This window comes from Nicotiana tomentosiformis, chromosome 7 (assembly GCF_000390325.3).
Source record: "Nicotiana tomentosiformis chromosome 7, ASM39032v3, whole genome shotgun sequence".
Taxonomy (NCBI): domain Eukaryota; kingdom Viridiplantae; phylum Streptophyta; class Magnoliopsida; order Solanales; family Solanaceae; genus Nicotiana; species Nicotiana tomentosiformis.
Window position 1 is genome coordinate 98,799,218 of NC_090818.1, and position 20,346 is coordinate 98,819,563.

Sequence of the window (20,346 nt, forward strand, 5' to 3'; positions counted from 1 at the left end):
ACATGCTTCGCGTTCGCGTTGAGCCAGTCGCGTTCGCGAAGGGTCCCCCATCACTTCGCGTTCGCGACCAGGCCTTCGCGTTCGCGAAGAAGAAAACTTCAGCTGCCCAGTTTACTCTTCGCGTTCGCGAGAGTACCTTCGCAAATGCGAAGAAGGACATGCCAGAACACAAACTCTACAGAAAAACCAGATTTTCAAAGTCCAAAACATCTCGTGGCCTATCCGAAACTCGCCCGAGCCCTCGAGGCTCCAAACCAAACATGCACACAGGTCTAAAAACATCATACGAACTTGCTCACGCGATCAAATCGCCAAAATAACACCTAGAACTACGAATTTAGCACCAAATTGAATGAAATCCTCAAGGACACTTAAAAATTACTATTTTCTCAACCAAAGGTCCGAATCACGTCAAATCAACTCCGTTTCTCACCAAATTTCTCAGACAGATCTTAAATATTATAATGAACTTGTACCGGACTCCAAAATTAAAATACGGACCCGGTACTAACAATGCCCAACATCAATCAATTCTTAAAAATAATTAATTTTCAGACTTTTAATTTTTATCAAAAATTCATAATTCGAGCTAGGGACCTCCGAATTCGATTCCGGACATACGCCCAGGTTCCATAATTCGATACGGGCCCACCGGGACCGTCAAAATATAGATTCGAACCCGTTTACCAAAAATATTGACCGAAATCAACTAAAATTAACTTTTAAGGATTTAATATTACAATTCTAACCTAAGGGCAATTACCTTCCAAGATAAAATTTTACATTTGAATGGTTTTAGGGCTATTTTAACCAGAACTTTGATAATAATTTTGCAAATAAATGAACTAAAATTCGACAACAAAGTAAAAATGAAAGCTTATCAACTGCATAATCAAAAATAGGGGTGCATAAACCGAACTGAAAAACAGCACCAAATCGAAAAGTCAAACTAAACCAACTAAAAAACCTGATGAGGTTTGGTTTGATTTGGTTTGGTATTGAGTTAAAAAAAAATCGAACCAAACCGATATATAAATATATAATTTTTATATATACTTTTAAGACTTTATATAGAATTTCTTTAAAAATTATCTAAAAATATTTAGCATTCTCTTATGGGATGTAATATTTAATAGAATAAGAAGTGCTCTATTTTTATTAACTTTAAATAATATAATGTATGATCGTTCTTATAATGTGTTATTGAAATGCGACAATCTCTTTTTTCTTTCATATTCATATGTCAAGATCTATTAAATTCTTATATCTTTTTCGAATTTAGAGTGATATTTCGGAAAAATTAAATAGAACATATCATTATTTAGGTATCATATAGATTTTTATATTTAATTATTAAATTTGGTTAACCTTGAAAGTGTACATCAACAAAAAATTATTGTTAGATAACTAAAAAAAATAACTATCATGTGTTACTAAAAAAATTCTTCCATAAGAATATTTTTATAGACCATATGTTTGTCAATTTTTTAATTTTTTTAAACATATATTTACTTATCAAAAACTTAACTAAGTAAGATTGACATAGTATTCATGTAACAAAAAAACCCGAAAAACTCGAAAAAAATCCGACAAAACCGAACCAATCCAAACCGATATAGTTGGTTTGGTTTGGTTTTAATAAAAAATGAATCAACTCGGTCCATGTACACCCCTACACAAAAAGATGATAAAGAAAGAGTAAAAAAGCACATGCTTTCGGGTCTCGCTTCGATTTCAAAGATAAATACAATAACTTTGAGAAGTTTACTGAATCTTGTTAACTTCTTTCTGCATCACCACACTTTAATACAGATATTCATGAAATAGATTACAGTTGACCTTTTAGTCTAAATCCCATTGAATGAAAAGAATTATTGTAACTCAAATACTGGTACCGATATATGAAATATTTTATAGTTCAAGTACAAGAGGAAATTAGAGTTCGTATTCGTAGTTCATATTTTTATGCTCTAATTCAAGTGCAATAGGGAATGCTATAAAACACTCTTAATCAGCAACTTTAGACACGCACCATAAAGTTTTAGGATTCTAGTCAAATAGCATTCTTAAATATTACAATTCTATCCAATGCCAAATAAAAAAATCGATCAATATTTTAGGGCTATTTTGGTCCATCAACAGTATATTCGTGTTTTTATAATAATATAGACTAGTCTCTATGTACGTGTTTCACACGTAAATCTTCAGTCAATTATTTACATAGAGGAGCCAAAAAATAAACTTAAGGAATATTATATACAAGAAATAAGTTTGTTTGATGATATGATTTTTTTTAATAAGTTTGAAGTATCTTCAGTCTATTATTTATTTTTTAAAATAAAATTTTATTTTCTACAATGTTTTTCAAATTTTAAACAATTTTTTTGAACCAAAAAAAGCAATTTTTGAAGATATGGTCGTAAGTCATTTAAACAATATACCTCAATTTATACAATAAACTGAGTAATTACATGTACGTATTATAACCTCTAGAGTTTTCATAGAGCAATTTAACTACAATAAGATTAAAATAAACTCAATCGTAATAAATAACATAACATTATCAACAAAACTCAAAGACATTATAAGACAAAAGAAAAAAAATAATACCCTATGTATAAAAGCCTTTCAATATTTTTGCATCGATTCAAAAGAATAAAAAATTAAACACAAAATTTACACTTCATAGACAAATTAAAAAGCAATACTTTTATTATACTAATATGTCTATGTGTTGTCTTTTGACAAATAATTATTTCTTCTAGAACTCTGCAATTAACTTACACAAAGCAACATACATCCGTAGGAACACACACATATATATAAAAACCAACCCAATATTCATTCAATAAAGAAGGAAGTACTTGGAAGTAAAAACATTATCAAATGTGCTTATTTAAACAACTCTTTGTCCCTAGCATGGCACCTGTATTGGTTTCTTCCTCAAATCTAGGTACTCTTTTTTTCGGAATATTTTGTTTACTTTTAAATACAACAAATTTGTTTTCCTTACCATTTCAAGCTTTATTCGATGTCGATCTCTATGTCTTGCTTACATTCTCTTGTTTAAAGAAACTCGAGCACTATAATTTACCTAGAAACGTAATTTTTTTATCATTCTACTCGTCTAGACCTATGCTAACCCCATAAATAATAGGAGTACATTGATTTTCTTTAACTATGATATTAAATAAGACTTCTACTCATAAGAATAGAGGTAAGAGTTGTTAAAATCACTTTCGTACTTGTAAAGTTGGTAAGCTTGTAGAATTTTCAATTATAGGTAGGACATGATATCCCAAATAACTGAATTATTGGAATTTGATTAAGATTAAAAGTCCATGTAATTAAATTCATATTAGGTAAAGTTTTACATATTATAATTTTATCCAAACATGAAATTATTTTGCGAAGAAATAATTTATCTTTTGAAGGATATAAAAGTCAACCAAATTTTGAGGATATTTTTGCCGATCAAATATTTTTTATATTGTGCTTTTATAATAATAAGAAAAATTATAAATTAAAATGCTAAATTTTTAACCCAATTGCGTAGAACATAAATAAAGTATACAAAAAGTTAACACACAATTATTACGAATCAAATAATGCATGATCACAGAAATTTACACAACTACCTGCCAATAATTCAAAATTGAAATTATATTAAATAAAATAAAAGTTAATACGTTATATAAACTTTAATAGTCAAAGAAAGAGAAGCGTAGAAATTAGAGTGGAAACAGTTGCAACTTGAATTGGGAACAGTTTCAAATTCACAAGGAATTAACCCAAATAATAGTTGAATCCAGAGTTCGAAATATTTGGTGAAATTAAATTTACAATTCTATCCGATGTGGGTTATATCTTCGAATGAATTTAGCCTTGTAAGGGCATAATAGTCGGGATATTTTTATCGTTCAACATTTAACGTGAAGCATTAGTGCTTTTATAATAATATAGAATAGATAGATATAAATACAGATATATTTATTACTTAATTATAGTTATTATTTATCAAAAGAATTTTATGTAATTACTTAATAAATAACTTAATTATGTAATTTTTATATCATTAATATATAAAACTTAAACTCGGTATATGATGTGTTAGATTCACAAAACACTAGTTAACCAAGTTTAATAGAAGTTGAAATCCCCTCCTTCGAATCAAATCATATTTGAACACTTTTGCTGTTGAATTCGGCTTTGATTGCTCAGTTGCTTTACACCTTTATTAATTAAAGGAATTGAAGACAAAAAGCGTCAAAACGTCAACTACCATTTACTCGGATTCACCAAATAGAAACAGAAGATCCCTATCACAAATTGACAGCCAACTACAATTTAAACTATCGGCCAGGGGCAAAAACTGCGACCTCTATATTTGTAGCTCAAAGTCATTTTTTATGTACTCGAGGACCTACACGTGTCATTCATGCAGACGTTGGTATATTTGAAGATGACGCGTGATGAGTTTTTGTAAAAATGAATAATAATGGAAGTGTTATAAATATATTATATTATGGATATTTATTTATTACTCTATTGTAAATAAATTTTTTGAAGAAATTTATTCATACGAGACTTCGTCATAAATATATTTATCTATTTAGTACTTTATTGGAAATAAGTCTCCTGAAGAAGCTTATTTTTTCGGTACCTCGTTATGGATAAATATTACCCATGGTACAAGATTATCTATATCTGGCACAACAGCTTAGAGTAGCAGCTTACACAGCAGTTTACAAGCAGCTTACACAGCAACTTGCAGCAGCAACTTATAGCAGCAACTTACAAGCAGCTTACACAGCAGCTTGTAGTAGCAGCTTGCAGTAGCAGCTTGCAGTAGCAGCTTACACAACAGCTTCCTTTCTTCTATAAATAGAGGAGAATTCAGTTCATTATGTACATAAGTTTGAAATTTGAATAATATATCAGTTTCTCTCTATACTTGTCTTTACTTTACTGTCTTTATTTTATAACACGTTATCAGCACGAGACTCTGTCATCTCGAGAAAATACTTTGAAAGCATCACAGGTACGAACTTTCTTTTTCTAAATAATGTCAAATCTTTCTAAACTTAAGTTTGTTGCCCTGGATATATCGGGCAAAAGCTACATGTCTTGGGTGCTTGATGCCGAAATTCATCTTGATGCGATGGGTCTGGCAGACACCATCAAAGATAAAAATCAGGCATCAAACCAAGACCGTGTCAAAGCAATGATATTCTCACGCCATCACCTTGATGAGGGCCTGAAAATGGAATATCTTATTGTTAAAAATCCACTCATACTGTGGAATAATTTGAAAGATAGATATAACCACTTGAAGATAGTCGTTCTTCCACAGGCACGTTATGATTTGACTCATCTAAGGCTACAAGATTTTAAATCTATCAGTGAGTATAATTCTGCTATGTTCAGAATTATTTCCAAATTGAAACTATGTCGTGACAATATTACTGATCATGATATGTTGGATAAAATTTTTACCACTTTTCATGCCTCGAATATGCTGCTGCAGCAGCAATATCGATAGATGGGATTAAAAAAGTATTTTGAATCCTCTACGGTGTCTCGTGTGAGGTATTTACTGATCATCGCAGCCTTCAGTATTAGTTCAAACAAAAAGATCTTAATTTGAGGCAGAGAAGATGGTTGGAGTTGTTGAAAGACTATGATATCACCATTTTGTATCACCCCGGGAAGGCCAATGTGGTGGCCGATGCGTTGAGTAGAAATGTTGTGAGTATGGGTAGTCTTGCGTATATTCCAGTTGGTGAGAGGCCATTAGTTGCAGATGTTCAGACTTTGGCTAACCAGTTCGTGAGGTTAGATGTTTCAGAACCCAGTCAGGTTCTAGCTTGCACAGCTGCTCGGTCTTCTTTATATGAGCGCATCAGAGAGAGGCAGTATGATGATCCTCACTTACTTGTCCTTAAGGACACAGTGCGGCACGGTGATGCCAAACAAGTTTCTATGGGGGAAGATGGGGTTCTGCGAATGCAGGGCCATATTTGTGTGCCTAATGTGGATGGACTTCGTGAATTAATTCTTGAAGAGGCACACAGTTTCAGGTATTCTATTCATCCAGGTACCGCTAAAATGTTTCAAGATTTTTGGCAATATTATTAGTGGAGGAGAATGAAAAAGGATATAGTTGCATATGTAGCTCGGTGTCTGAATTGTCAGCAAGTTAAGTACGTGCATCAGAGACCTGGTGGTTTGCTTCAGAAGTTAGAAATTCCTTAGTGGAAGTGAGAGCATATCACTATGGATTTTGTTGTTGGGCTCCCATGAACTCAGAGAAAATTTGACGCAGTTTGGGTCATTGTGGACAGGTTGACCAAGTTAGCACATTTCATTTCAGTGGCAGTTACCTATTCCTCAGAGAGGTTAGCTGAAATTTACATTCGTGAGATTGTCCGTCTTCACGGTGTGCCCGTGTCTATTATTTCAGATCGAGGTACGCAGTTTACCTCACATTTCTAGAGGGATGTACAGCGTGAGTTAGGCGCGCGGGTGGAGTTGAGTACAATATTTCATCAATATATAAATGGACAGTCAGAGCGCACTATTCAGATATTGGAAGATATACTTCGCGCTTGTGTTATAGACTTTGGAGGTTCTTGGGATCATTAATTGCCACTTGCGGAGTTTGATTATAATAATAGCTACCAGTCGAGTATTCAAATGGCTCCATATGAGGCACTATACGGAAGGCGATGCCGATCGCCAGTTAGTTGGTTTGAACCGAGAGAGGCTCGGTTGTTGGGTACCGATTTGGTACAGGATGCCTTGGATAAGGTCAAGATTATTCAGGATTGATTTCGCACAGCTCAGTCTAGGCAAAAGCGTTATGCCAACCGTAAAGTTCGTGATATTGCATTCATGGTTGGAGAACGAATATTGCTCCGGGTTTCACCTATAAAAGGTTTAATGAGGTTCGGAAAGAAGGGCAAGTTGAGCCCTAGGTACGTCGGACCCTTTGAAATTCTTGAAAGGGTGGGTGAAGTAGCCTACAGGCTTGCATTACCACCTAGTTTATCAAGGGTTCATCCGGTGTTTCATGTGTCTATGCTCCGAAAATATCATGGTGATCCGTCCCATGTGTTAGATTACAACTCAGTTCAATTGGACAAAGATTTGACTTACGAGGAAGAGCCGGTGGCTATTCTAGCCCGGCAGGTCCGATAGTTGAGGTCTAAGAGTTATCCTTCAGTTCCGGTGCAATGGAGAGGTCAGCCAGTAAAGGCATCTACCTGGGAGTCTGAGTCGGACATGCGGAGTAAATATCCACACCTTTTCTCCAGCTCAGGTACTTTTTCTAACTCCGTTCGAGGATGAATGTTTGTTTTAGAGGTGGAGAATGTGATGACCAAAAATGTCATCTTTAAATTTAATAAATAATTATTTGTTCTAAGACCTCGAAAAGTACCATTTATCATTCCTCGACTTGCGTGCGCAATCCGTACAATCTTTCGGAAAGTTTTTATGTGAAAAATGGATTAAAATGGAAAATAAAGCTTTAAAACTCAACTAAGTTGACTTTGGTCAATATTTTTAGCAAACGGATTCGGATCATTATTTTGAAACTTTTTGTAGGTGTGTATCGTGATTTGAGACTTGGGCGTATGCCCGGAATCGAATTCCGAGATCCCTAACTCGAGATATGGAATTTTGATGAAAAATTAAAAGCTTGAAAGCTTAATGATTTTTAAGATATTACTGATGTTGGATTTATTGACGTCGGGTCTATATTTTAGTTCTGGAGTCCGGTATAGGTCCACTATAATATTTATGACTTGTCTGCCGAATTTGGTGAGAATCGGAGTTGATTTGACGTGATTCCGACGTCCGGTTGTAAAAATATAAGTTTTAAAGTTTTTTTGAAAACTTTCTTGGATTTGGTGTCCGATTCGTAGTTCTAGGTGTTATTTTGGCGATTCGATCGCGCGAGCAAGTTTGTATGATGTTTTAGAACCTGTGTGCATGTTTGGTTTGGAGCCCCGAGGGCTCGGGTGAGTTTCGGATAGGTTACGGGATGTTTTGGACTTTAAAAATCTGGTATTTTGCTGCAGCAGGTGTTCTGGCATGTTCTTCTTCGCGTTCGCGAAGGTACTCTCGTGAACGCGAAGAGTAAACTGGGCAGCTGGATTTTTCTTCTTCGCGAACGCGAAGGCTTGGTCGCGAATGCGAAGCGATGGGGGCATTACCCTTCGCGAACGCGACCATCTCCTCGCAAACGCGTAGTATTAGGCACACCTGGGGGAGGGTCGATCATTCCTTCAGCGCGAACGCGAGCTATGCCTCGCGAACGCGAAAGCCAGGGGGAAACCTTCACGAACGCGAAGGAGGACTCACGAACGCGAAAGCCACGGGCTGCTACTCATCGCGAACGCGGAGAAGGCCTGACCCCTATGACTTAAAACAGAACCAAAAACGGGATTTTTCCCATTTTTCACAAACCCTCAATTATAACTCGGTTTATGGGCGATTTCAAAGGAGTTTTTTACGATTTCGAACTGGGTAAGTGTTCTTTATCATATAGTGATTGTATTTCACAAATCCATGTCTATATTCATCATTTATTTCGGATTTAGATGAAAGAAATAGGAATTTTTGTAAAACTTTCCAAAAACGAAAAATTAAGATTTGAAGGTCCATTTGATATCGGAATTGGACAAATTTAGTATGGTTGAACTCGTATCGTAACGGGTATTCGGATTTCGCGAGTTTTTTCGAGATTTGAGATGGGGTCCCACTAACCAAATATTTTAATGAATTTCGAATTTTTATCCTGAAAATTTATAAATTCATATGGAATTAATTCCTATGATTAGTATTGAATATATAGAATTGTTTGTGAATAGATTTGAAGCTTTCGGAGGTAAATTTAAAAGGAAAAGTTGTGGTTGAATAATTGACTGGAATTTGCAAAGCGAGGTAAGTGTCGGGGTTAACCTTGACTTGAGGGAATAGAATCCTTAAATTGTTTGTCATATGAATTGCATGTAAACGACGTATAGGCGAGGTGACGAGTGTCTATACGTCGTCAAATTAATTGTTTGCTTGCTTACTTGAAAAATCATAAATTATTTTTAATCATAAATTAATTATTATAATAATTATTTCTCTCTTATTATTTACAAATATAAATTCTTGAATTCATGCATTAATTGTTACATGTTATTTGAATTATGTGCTTTAATTGTTATTTGACATTTACCATATTAAATATTAAACTGCCTATTTGCTCCCTGATTTACATAATAATTTGCTATTTGTCATTGTTTGCTTCATAATTAAACCATAATTATTGTATGCTTGTTGTCTTATAATTTTATATTAATTATTATATTTATTGGGAAAATTTCTTCTATAAGAATTGGTAAATAAAAATATTGGAGGAGCGGGTTGCACGCCGCAACATGATTGATTATAATGAATATATTGGAGGATGGGGTTGCACTCTGCAACAAACTTATTAAAATTCTATATTGGAGGATCGGGTAGCATGCCGCAACAGACTTATTAAAAGTCAATATTGGCGGATCGGGTTGCACGCCGCAACAAACTTATTAAAAGTCAATATTGGAGGATCGGGTTGCACGCCGCAAAAGACTTATTAAAAGTTAATATTGGAGGATCGGGTTGCACGCCGCAACAGACTTATTAAAAGTCAATATTGGAGGATCGGGTTGCACGCCGCAACAAACTTGTTAAAAAGTTAATATTGGAGGATCAGGTTGCACGCCGCAACAGACTTGATTAAAATGAATATGTTGGAGGAGCGGGTTACACACCGCAATAGAATTGAATGTGAATATATCACACTGAGAGCGAGTTGCACGCTATAACAGAACTGAATGTGGATATATTGTGAGAGCGGGTTACACGCTGCAACAGAATTAATGGAAATGATAGTTGGTTATGAATGCTGAGTTGCCTTCAATTAGTATAAATGAATTACCTGATTTATTTCTATTATTATTGTTGTTACTAATATTGCGTACAGGTTAATGTAAGTGAACTGCCTTAGCCTTGTCACTACTTCATCGAGATTAGACTCAACACTTACCAGTACATGGGATCGGTTGTACTGATACTACACTCTGCACTTCTTGTGCAGATTTTGGAGTTGGTCCCAGCGGCGTACCATAGACTTGCTCGGATTTCAGCTATCAGAGGAGACTTGAGATATAACTGCATGGCGTCTGTAGTTCTGAAGTCCCCGTCTATTGTACTTTAGCTGTGTGTTTATTTTCAGACATCTTTATTTTATTCAGAACTTTATTTATATTTATTCTAGAAGCTCGTGCACTTGTGACACCAATTCTGGGATGGTATTTAGACACCATTATTATTATGGATTATTTCAAAATTGCTTCCGCATTTGCTTCCTTGTTATTAATAAATTTAAAAATTGTTTTAAAAATGGATAATGTTATTCTAACGTTGGCTTGCCTAGCAAGTGAAAGGTTAGGCACCATCACCATCCGGAGGTGGGAATTTCGAGTCGTGACATTATATCACATCTTCTTGTAACCGAGCAACATAATGGGCTATTAATGAAAAACCATGAAAGCCGACCTACTGGTTCTTATCCATTCCCTGAAGTGAATGAGACGAACTTCCACCAAGCTAAGCGTGGAAGAGGACGTGGCCCCAGTCATGGTCATGGTCATGGCCATGGTCGGGGAGGAAACTCTAATCTTGGTAATAACAATGCACCAAAGAACCCTCCCCACCACCAACAGTGGAAAAGGAAGGAACAAAAATATGAAGCGGTGCAAAGCAGCAAAGCTAGAAAATACATGCTATAGATGTGGAGGAAAAGGGCACTGGTCACGTACACATCATACGCCAAAGCACCTGGTTGAGCTGTATCAAGCCTCCCTGAAGAAGACAGAGAAAAATGCTGAAGCAAATTTTATTTCTGAATATAATTTAGACTTCATGCATTTGGATGTAGCTGATTATTTTGCACTCCCAGAAGGAGAAACAAGTCATGTGATCGGTAGTCAATCTGTAAAAATGTAAATATTTTAATTTTTGTTGTTTGTAGTAGATAGTATGGTTATGTAATTGTTGTACATAAATACAAGTTATGCTTTGAAAATTATGTTTACTATCATATTTATTTTGTTTATGTCATTTTGAAGAATATGGATAATCATCAAATTATGTTTGTTCATGCCATATTCAAAGATCAGAAATACTTTTCTTATTTGCATAAGGAAAAAGCAAATATTTCTACAATTTCTGGTAATATAAGTTTGATTGAAGGCTCCAGAAGAGCTACTGTATTTCTACCTAAGGGAACAAAACTTATTATCGACAATTCATTGTTCTCCTCTAAGTCCCGAAGAAACTTGTTGAGTTTTATAGATATCCGCCGAAATGGATATCATGTTGAGACAATAGATGAAATGAACGTGGAATATCTTTATATTACAAAGAATATTTCTGGCCAGAAATGCATTGTAGAAAAGTTACCAACTTTATCTTTTGGCTTATACTATTCAAAGATTAGTACAGTTGAAGCACACTCTATCGTAAACAGGAAGTTTACTGATTCAAATACTTTTGTGCTTTGGCATGGCCGTTTGGGCCATCCTGGATCAATAATGATGAGATGAATTACTGAAAATTCGAATGGGCATCCATTAAAGAACCTGAAGATTCATACAAATGATGAATTTTTTTATGATGCTTGTTATCAAGGCAAAATGATCACTAGACCATCATCAATGAAGGTTGGCATTGAGTCCCCTGCCTTTTTAGAACGTATACATGGGGATATATGTGGACCTATTCACCCATCAAGTGGGCTGTTTAGATATTTTATGGCGCTAATAGATGCATCTTCAAGATGGTCTCATGTGTGCCTACTATCATCTCGCAACTTGGAGTTTGCAAAGTTATTAACCCAAATAATTCGATTAAGGGCACAATTCCCAGATTATCCTATAAAGGCTATTCGCCTTGATAATGCTGGAGAATTCTCATCTCAAGCTTTTGATAATTACTGTCTATCAGTTGGAATAAAAGTTGAACATCCTGTAGCTTATGTTCATACTCAAAATGGCCTTGCGGAGTCATTTATTAAACGGCTGCAATTGATAGCAAGAACACTACTTATAAAAATAAAATTGCCCACTATTGTTTGGGGCCATGCTATCTTGCACGCAGCATCACTTATCCGTCTCAGACCAACACATTATAATAAATATTCTCCGTCACAATTAGTATTTGGTCATGAACCAAATATTGCCTATCTACAAATTTTTGGATGTGTTGTATATGTGCCAGTAGCACCACCACAGCGCAGTAAGATAGACCCCCAAAGAAGGTTAAGAATATATATTGGGTTTAAATCACCCTCTATTATTCGCTATCTTGAACCATTGACGGGAGATTTATTTACTGCTCGATTTGTAGATTGTCGATTTGATGAACAAATTTTCCATAATTAGGGGGAGAGAAAAAGGAAATCAAAAGAGAAATTGTGTGGAAAGTTTCATCATTATCTCACTTTGATCCACGTACCCCTATATGTAATCAGAAGGTTCAAAAGATCATCCATTTACAGAATATAGCAAATCAAATGCCAGACGCATTTACTGATTTGAAAAGGATAATTAAGTCGCATATCCCTGCAGAGAATGTGCCTATCCGAATTGATGTCCCAGCAGGACCATCTACTAGCATGAGAGCTAATGAACCTAAAGCACACCTGAAGCGTGGTAGACCTTTGGGTTATAACGATCAAAATCCTAGAAAAAAAAATCGACAAATGATCAAAATAATATTATGAAGGGATCTCCTGAAAAGACCCAAGATCTGATTAGTTCTAAGATTCCTGAAGAAATTAATGAACCTGAGACTCAAGTGAGTGAGAAACTTTTAATAAGTTCTACTAGTGATGGGATTAATTTAAATCGATCTGAAATAGTGGTGGATAATATTTTTGCATATAATGTTGCACTTAACATTATGTAAGATAGTGAGAATCTTGAACCTCGATTTGTCGAAGAATGTCGACAAAGATCTGATTGGCCAAAATGGCAAGAGTCAATTCAATCGGAATTGAAGTCACTTGCTAAAAGAGAGGTCTTTGGACCAGTAGTCCAAACACCTTTCGGTATAAAGCCAGTTAGTCATAAATGGGTTTTTATGCGAAAAAGGAATGATAAAAATGAAGTTGAAAGATGCAAGGCTCACCTTGTTGCACAAGGATTCTCACAACGACCTAGAGTCGATTATGAAGAAACATATTCACCAGTTATGGATGCCATAACATTTCGATATCTCATCAGTTTAGCCTTACGTGAAAGGCTTGAAATACATCTAATGGATGTGGTTACAGCTTATCTGTACGGGTCACTTGATAATGAAATTTACATAAAAATTTCTGAAGGATTTAAAATGCCAGAAGCATATTCAAAATCTCGGGAAATGTACTCAATCAGATTACAAAGATCTTTGTACGGTTTAAAGCAATCTGGGCGCATGTGGTATAATCGCCTCAGTGAATATTTGCTGAAAGAGGGTTACATAAATGATGTTATTTGTCCATGTATTTTTATAAAGAAAATGGCTTCAGAATTTGTTATACTTGCTATTTATGTTGATGACATAAATCTTGTTGGAACTTCAGAAGAGCTCCAAAAGGCAATTGAATATCTTAAGAAAGAATTTGAGATGAAATATCTTGGAAAGACAAAACTTTGTCTTAGTCTGCAAATTGAATATTTAGCAGACGGGATCTTTATCCATCAATTTGCCTATACAAAAAGGGTCTTAAAATGCTTTTACATGGACAAAGCGCACACATTGAGTATACCAATGGTTGTTCGATCACTTGAAGTGAATAAAGATTTGTTCCGACCTTCAGAAGAGGATGAGGAACTCCTTGGTCCCGAAGTACCCTATCTCAGTGCAATTGGTGCACTAATGTATCTTGCTAATGCTACAAGGCCTGACATAGCATTTTCTGTTAATTTACTAGCAAGATATATTTCTTCTCCTACATGGAAACATTGGAACAGGATTAATCATATATTGTGATATTTAAAGGGAACTCTTGATATGGGTTTATTTTATGCTAACAAAGATAGTGCAGATCTTGTTGGTTATGTAGATGCAGGTTATTTATCTGATCCCCATAAAGCTAGATCTCAAACCGGGTACGTTTTTACATGTGGAGGTACTATAATATCATGGCGCTCCACAAAGCAATCTATTATTGCTACTTCTTCAAATCATGCTGAAATAATAGTTATTCATGAAGCAAGTAGGGAATGCGTATGGTTGAGATCAATAATGCATTTTATTCGAGAAAAATATGGTTTGGAATGTGAGAAAAGACCCATAATTTTATACGAAGACAATGTTGCATGCATAGCCCAATTGAAGGAAGGATTTATAAAAGGAGATAGAACGAAGCACATTTCACCAAAATTATTCTACACACACGTTTTTCAGAAAAATGGTGACATTGATGTGCAACAAATCCGTTCAAGTGACAATCCGGCAGATTTATTCACTAAATCTTTACCAATTTCAACTTTTGAGAAAATGGTATACAAGATTGGAATGCGGAGACTTAAATATTTGAAACAAGATTTTCATCAGGGGGAGTAAAATACGCGATGTACTCTTTTTTCCTTACTAAGGTTTTTTCCCACGGGGTTTTTCTTATAAGGTTTTTAATGAGACAGCTAGCAGTGCGTATTACTAAATATGTGTACTCTTTTTCCTTCACTAGAATTTTTTCCCACAGGATTTTTTTCTAGTAAGGTTTTAATGAGATAAATTATCTTTTAATGAATATCCAAGGGGGAGTGTTATAAATATATTATATCATGGATGTTCATTTAGTACTTCGTTGTAAATAAGCTTCCTGAAGAAGCTTATCCATATGAGACTCCGCCGTAAATATGTTTATCTATTTAGTACTCTATTGGAAATAAGCCTCCTAAAGAAGTTTATCCTTTCGGTACTCCGTTATGGATAAATATTACCTATGGTAGAAGATTATCTATATCTGGCACAACAGCTTAGAGTAGCAGCTTACACAGCAACTTACAAGCAGCTTACACAGCAGCTTGCAGTAGCAGCTTACACAACAGCTTCCTTTCTTCTATAAATAGAGGACAATTCAGTTTATTATATACATAAGTTTGAAGTTTGAATAATATATCAGTTTCTCTTTATACTTGTCTTTACTTTACTGTCTTTATTTTATTACAGGAATTGCCTTTCATTATTAGCATAACAGTAACGCATGGAGGCCCCATTATATTCAAGAATCTTGACTGTCGAGAGAAAAGTAAAACGAAATAAGAGCACCATTAAATATTTATTTATGGATCGAAAATAAATAACGTCTAAGATTTTGATATAATATTTAAATTTTATATAAAAACTATTTTATTAAAGTATACTTTTATTTCTTTTCATATTATTATTATTATTATTATTTAAAATGACACTCATTTTATAGCAAATTAATCTGCCTATTTTAAGACATATTTTATTGCATTCTCTTCCAATTTTACGAATAGTGTTTAAATAAACATGAAATTTAGAAAATAAAATTTGATATCTTTATATATTTGCAAAGTTCGAAAAAGTATAGTTACAATCTACAAATGTTTGAATTTGTTATGTGTCCTAATTTTATCCTTTTTTTTTCTATTGATAAATTAATTTCTACATCAAGTATATAATCTTAACAAGATCAGTAAGAGTAAACAAAAGAACAACAATATTTTCTAAAGAAACAACAAAGGTAATAACATGACATAGACTAAGATCTGAGTAAGTGCTTCATAAGTTAAACAACCTTTCTATATTACGTACTTTTGTATTTACTTTTACTATGTGGATTTTATCAAAATGTTAGTATAGATCAAATAACACATTAAACAATTAAGTGTTGGTCCTATAAAGAGCATTAGTATTAAGTGTAAACATATTACGGTCAACCAACCACATTCTTGGTTATTCTTTCTTCTTTTCTTTTAATTTCATTGGGAAGTATATAGTACTCTCGTATCCACTTTAAAATTCGGCTAATTAATCCGGATAAATGTTGGCTGGTTTTGCAGCCAAAAGGACATTTTACCTCTAGACTACTATTCATCCAACGTAAAATTAACATGATCGATCAGTACTGTACTATAGCAGAAAGCGTGGCGACAGTACTCATGTGAAAAGGTTCGAAAAAGAATGGAATTGAACACATTCAATGTTTTGTTGTTTTCGAATAAAATAGAGAAGATGCTCATAGCTTATTGTGGGTAGGTGTTGGTTTTATACTAGAGTGAACAGGCTGATTACGCAAATCTCCTTGTTTACACCACTGTTTAGACCCTTTGAAAAATTAATATTAGATTCGAGTTTAATACTTGCTCATATAATTTTTAGTATGTCTCAAAAGAAAATTAGATTGTGATCTAATGTTTGCAATAAGCTATAAAATTTTAGAATTAGCATGATTGGATGACAAATAAATTTTTAAGTTTGCTCAAAAGGATTTGTTTACCCTCAAAATCGGATAACAATTAAATTTGTAAGTGGTTATAAGGATACGCGGATTAACTTGACACAAAGTGATAAATTAAGTTGCAATTGAATAAATAATGACAAAGTAAATTCAAACCACGCGAATTGGACAATTTTAGCCTTGAAGGAACAATCACCCTCGAGTCGGATATACCACGATTGGTCTCAAGATACAGTTGAACAAGAGATTAAAGAGGAAATAATAATGTATTGCTTTTGAGTGCGTGTTACAATATATTTTATGAATTATCAGACCCTCTTTATATAGTAAAGGAGTCATGTTTTAGGTACAATTCTATAAAAGGTAAAAATCTATTGATTTACTGATTGTCGGTCCCTTATTGATACGTGCCGAGATTTTTGCCGTAATATCCGTCCGGTCACGGATATTTCGGTCTTCCGTTGGCTATGCTAACAATGTTTCTTCGAGGTCGTTCGAGGCTAGGACCGATTCCAGGACCACGGCCTCGATATTCTCGAAAGCAGGCATCTTACCCCCGGGTTCTAGCCCGGTGGGACTCGGGATCGATCTTCAGTCCTTTATTGTCATGTTTCGAGCCTGGCCTACCATGTCGGAGGTTAGGATGCACCACGAGCTCTCTTTCGACCGTATACAGATAGTCCCCTCATTTTTCGGAGAGTAGGTGACGAGAAACGACATGAGCTTTTGATTCTTACTTCGATACATCATGACAGAAACGACAAAATAACCAAAACGTCTCGTCAGTCAAGTCTTAATGGCATTAAATGCATGTCAGCAGCCGGTCGGTCATTCCTGGATACGAACTGCCACTGAAATACTATAAATACTTCTTCCTTTGTTCATTTTAACTTTACATCCAAACCTTCTACCCATGTACCTTCGAAATTTCAGTACTTTCTAGCACTTATACTCCTGTTATTTGAGATCATTTGCAAGAACTCTTATCCATCTTCATCTCAAACCAATAGGTCCACTCCTTCAATCTCCTCTCTTCCTCCATTTTTTAAAGAAATGGCGAAGACTTCAAAAATCATTCCCCAAAAAGAAACCCCTTCTACTTCGCGGCCGGCTGAGGCGGAGGAGACTGTTTTGCGTGTTGCCGTCGAGGAACCAGTACCGGAACCCCCTTTGAAAATGTTCATACCCATGGGTGCCCGGTCAATATTGATTTTAAATTTAAAAATCCTTCCTCTGTACAAGGCCGGTGCGAGAAGGTCTCGAGGTACATCAGGTCGATCATTAAAGATGTCCTCCCTACGGTCCGAAAGGATTGCAATTGGGTTGATAAGGACATAGTGGTTCCCGAACCCGATGAAGCCATCACCACCCACGTCGAGGGATACTTAAATGTTTACACTTATCCCTTTACATTGGGCCCAGTGGACCCGGTCATCATTGATTTCTGCAAACGATACGAGGTATGCCTCGGTCAAATCCACAGTTCACTCTGGAGAAACGTGATCCTTCTCCGGTTCTTCGTGAGCAAGATCGATGGATGTTCGTTCCCCATCGACCACCTTATGTGCTTATCCAGTCCCCGAATCTTGGGGGGACTTATAAAGCTTGCGCACCGGGCCAGTAAAGCCACATTCTCGAGTATTAATGAAGATCGGCATGGGGGCTGGAAAGGTCGTTTTGTTCGAGTGAGGACTTCGGACTTGATCCCGGCTGAGCGTATGCCGTTCCCAGAGAAGTGGAATACATCACGTAAGTATAATTTTTCTTTCAAAATCCGATTTTATACTTTTTTCCACCTTCTTAGCGGTTCTTTGTGGTGGTGCAGCTATCTCTCGGGTCCCGAATGTAGTCCCTCGACTCAAGGAGTGGGTTGAGGGTATCGTATCACAAATGCCCTACTCCGAGCGGTTATGGCACAAGCTTTCGAAGGACCGTTGGGAGGCCCTTTCCAAGTAATATTTGGATTCCACTTGTGTTATTAAGTTCTCACTCCTCTACTTCTTTTTGCATATTTATCCAAGGATGTTGAACTGAGGCCCCCATCCGGTGGTGAGAACTTCCCCGCTGAATCCCCTGCTCTGAGACAGGGTGAAGAGAAGAAAAGGATAAGGGCTCTGAGTTCTCCGAGCTCAGAGAAAAAGAAAATGAGGAGAAGGTTGGTGCACAAATTCAAAGAAAGCACCAGTGCCCGAGCACCATCTTCGGATTCGCTTTATCGTCTGAGGGACGAATTTGAAGAAGAAGGAGAAGCCTTCGATATGATGGCCCGCATGCCATCGCAGCTCGAAGGGCAAGGGGCCTCCGAACCATGGAACCTCAAGGCCGATGTGCCTCAAGGTAAGGAGGTTGATGATGAGGCTGGGGTCGAAGCTTCACAGGATGCGGGCAGTGCCCCGAAGGAAGCAGACGGTGTGATAGACATCACCGAGTCACCCTCGTTTACTTAGTCCATATATAACGAGGCCCAAACAGTGAAAGAACGCCCCAACGAGGGGACCCATAGAGCGGACGACCCCTTCCGCGGCTTTTTTTATGGCGTGGATTCCACTACCATGGAGGACATCACCGGATTAGGTGAATTAGAGATACCGAGGAAGAGTCCATCTTTGGGAGTAAGCGGGCCTTCCTCGAGCCCGAAACTGATCAACCGATTCCCAGCTCCGAGTGTGGAGCCTGACCAGAAGCGATCCATCATCATCTCCCTTCCGGAAGATGCCCGGGTCCTCTCCGCCCCCGTAGGGGTGGCCAGTTACCTTCAGTGTCTAGTGATTAAGGAAGACCAAGACAAGATGAACGAGGTAGATGCACCCTGCCTGTTCAACGAAGCACAACAGGCGCTAAATCGGGTAACTTCATATATCTATTGATAACTTTAATTTGCACTCACACTAATTCATAAATAACCCTAACATTTGTTTTTGTGTTTGTGGGCCTCGGTGCTTTACCATAAAACTTTTCTTCAGTATCGGGATGAGCTGAACCAGCTTGAAGCCGAAGTCTGACGACTCACTAAGAAGAGAGATACATACAAACTCCTACGAGCAGCGTGAAGGATAGGCTAAAAGCCTCCGAGCTGAGCTGGAGGTGGCTCGGAAGGAGCACACCGACCTGGTTGAACCGGTAAAAATATTTGGATTTAGTGATGATGAGCTAGACACGGTAACTAATGGTCGAAATATGCAGGTCCAACAGAAGATTGATCGGATCGACCAACTCTGAGCTGAGATAGATGCAGTCAAGGCCGAGGCCGAAGAATGGAGATGCAGGATGGACCGCCTGGCCTCGGAAAAGGAGACTGCTCAAGAACAACTGACCTCGGCAGAGGTTCAGCTTCGGGCATCAAAGGGAAAAGCCGAGGTGCGGGCCCAAAAAGTGGAGGAGCTTCATCTCAGCTAAGCTCGGCCGTCTCCGATCGAGAAACTCTCGCCAAGGAGCTCGAATCAACCAAATTTATGGTTGCAGTGGTTAAAGTTGATGCCGACGAGATGGTGGACCAATATAAGACTGATGCCAAGGCGGCCCAAGACCGACTGAAAGACATCGTGGAGCATGCGAAGCGGCAGTCCCGAAGGGAGATCCTCGAGGAAATTCATGCTCGGGGTTTTGATTTATCGACCGAGATTGAGAGTGCTAAGGGGCTCGAAGCCGAGGCAAAAAAAATGGCATATCCCGAGGATGAAGAAGACTCTGAGGGTTCGAGCAGATCCGAGGGTGGAGGGGACTCCGAAGACCCTGGCGACGAAGCGGGCTCCGATGAAGACCAGGTCATTTAAGTGCCTTGTATATTTTCCTTTTTTCGTATTTTTGTGCTTTTATACTTTTTGTCA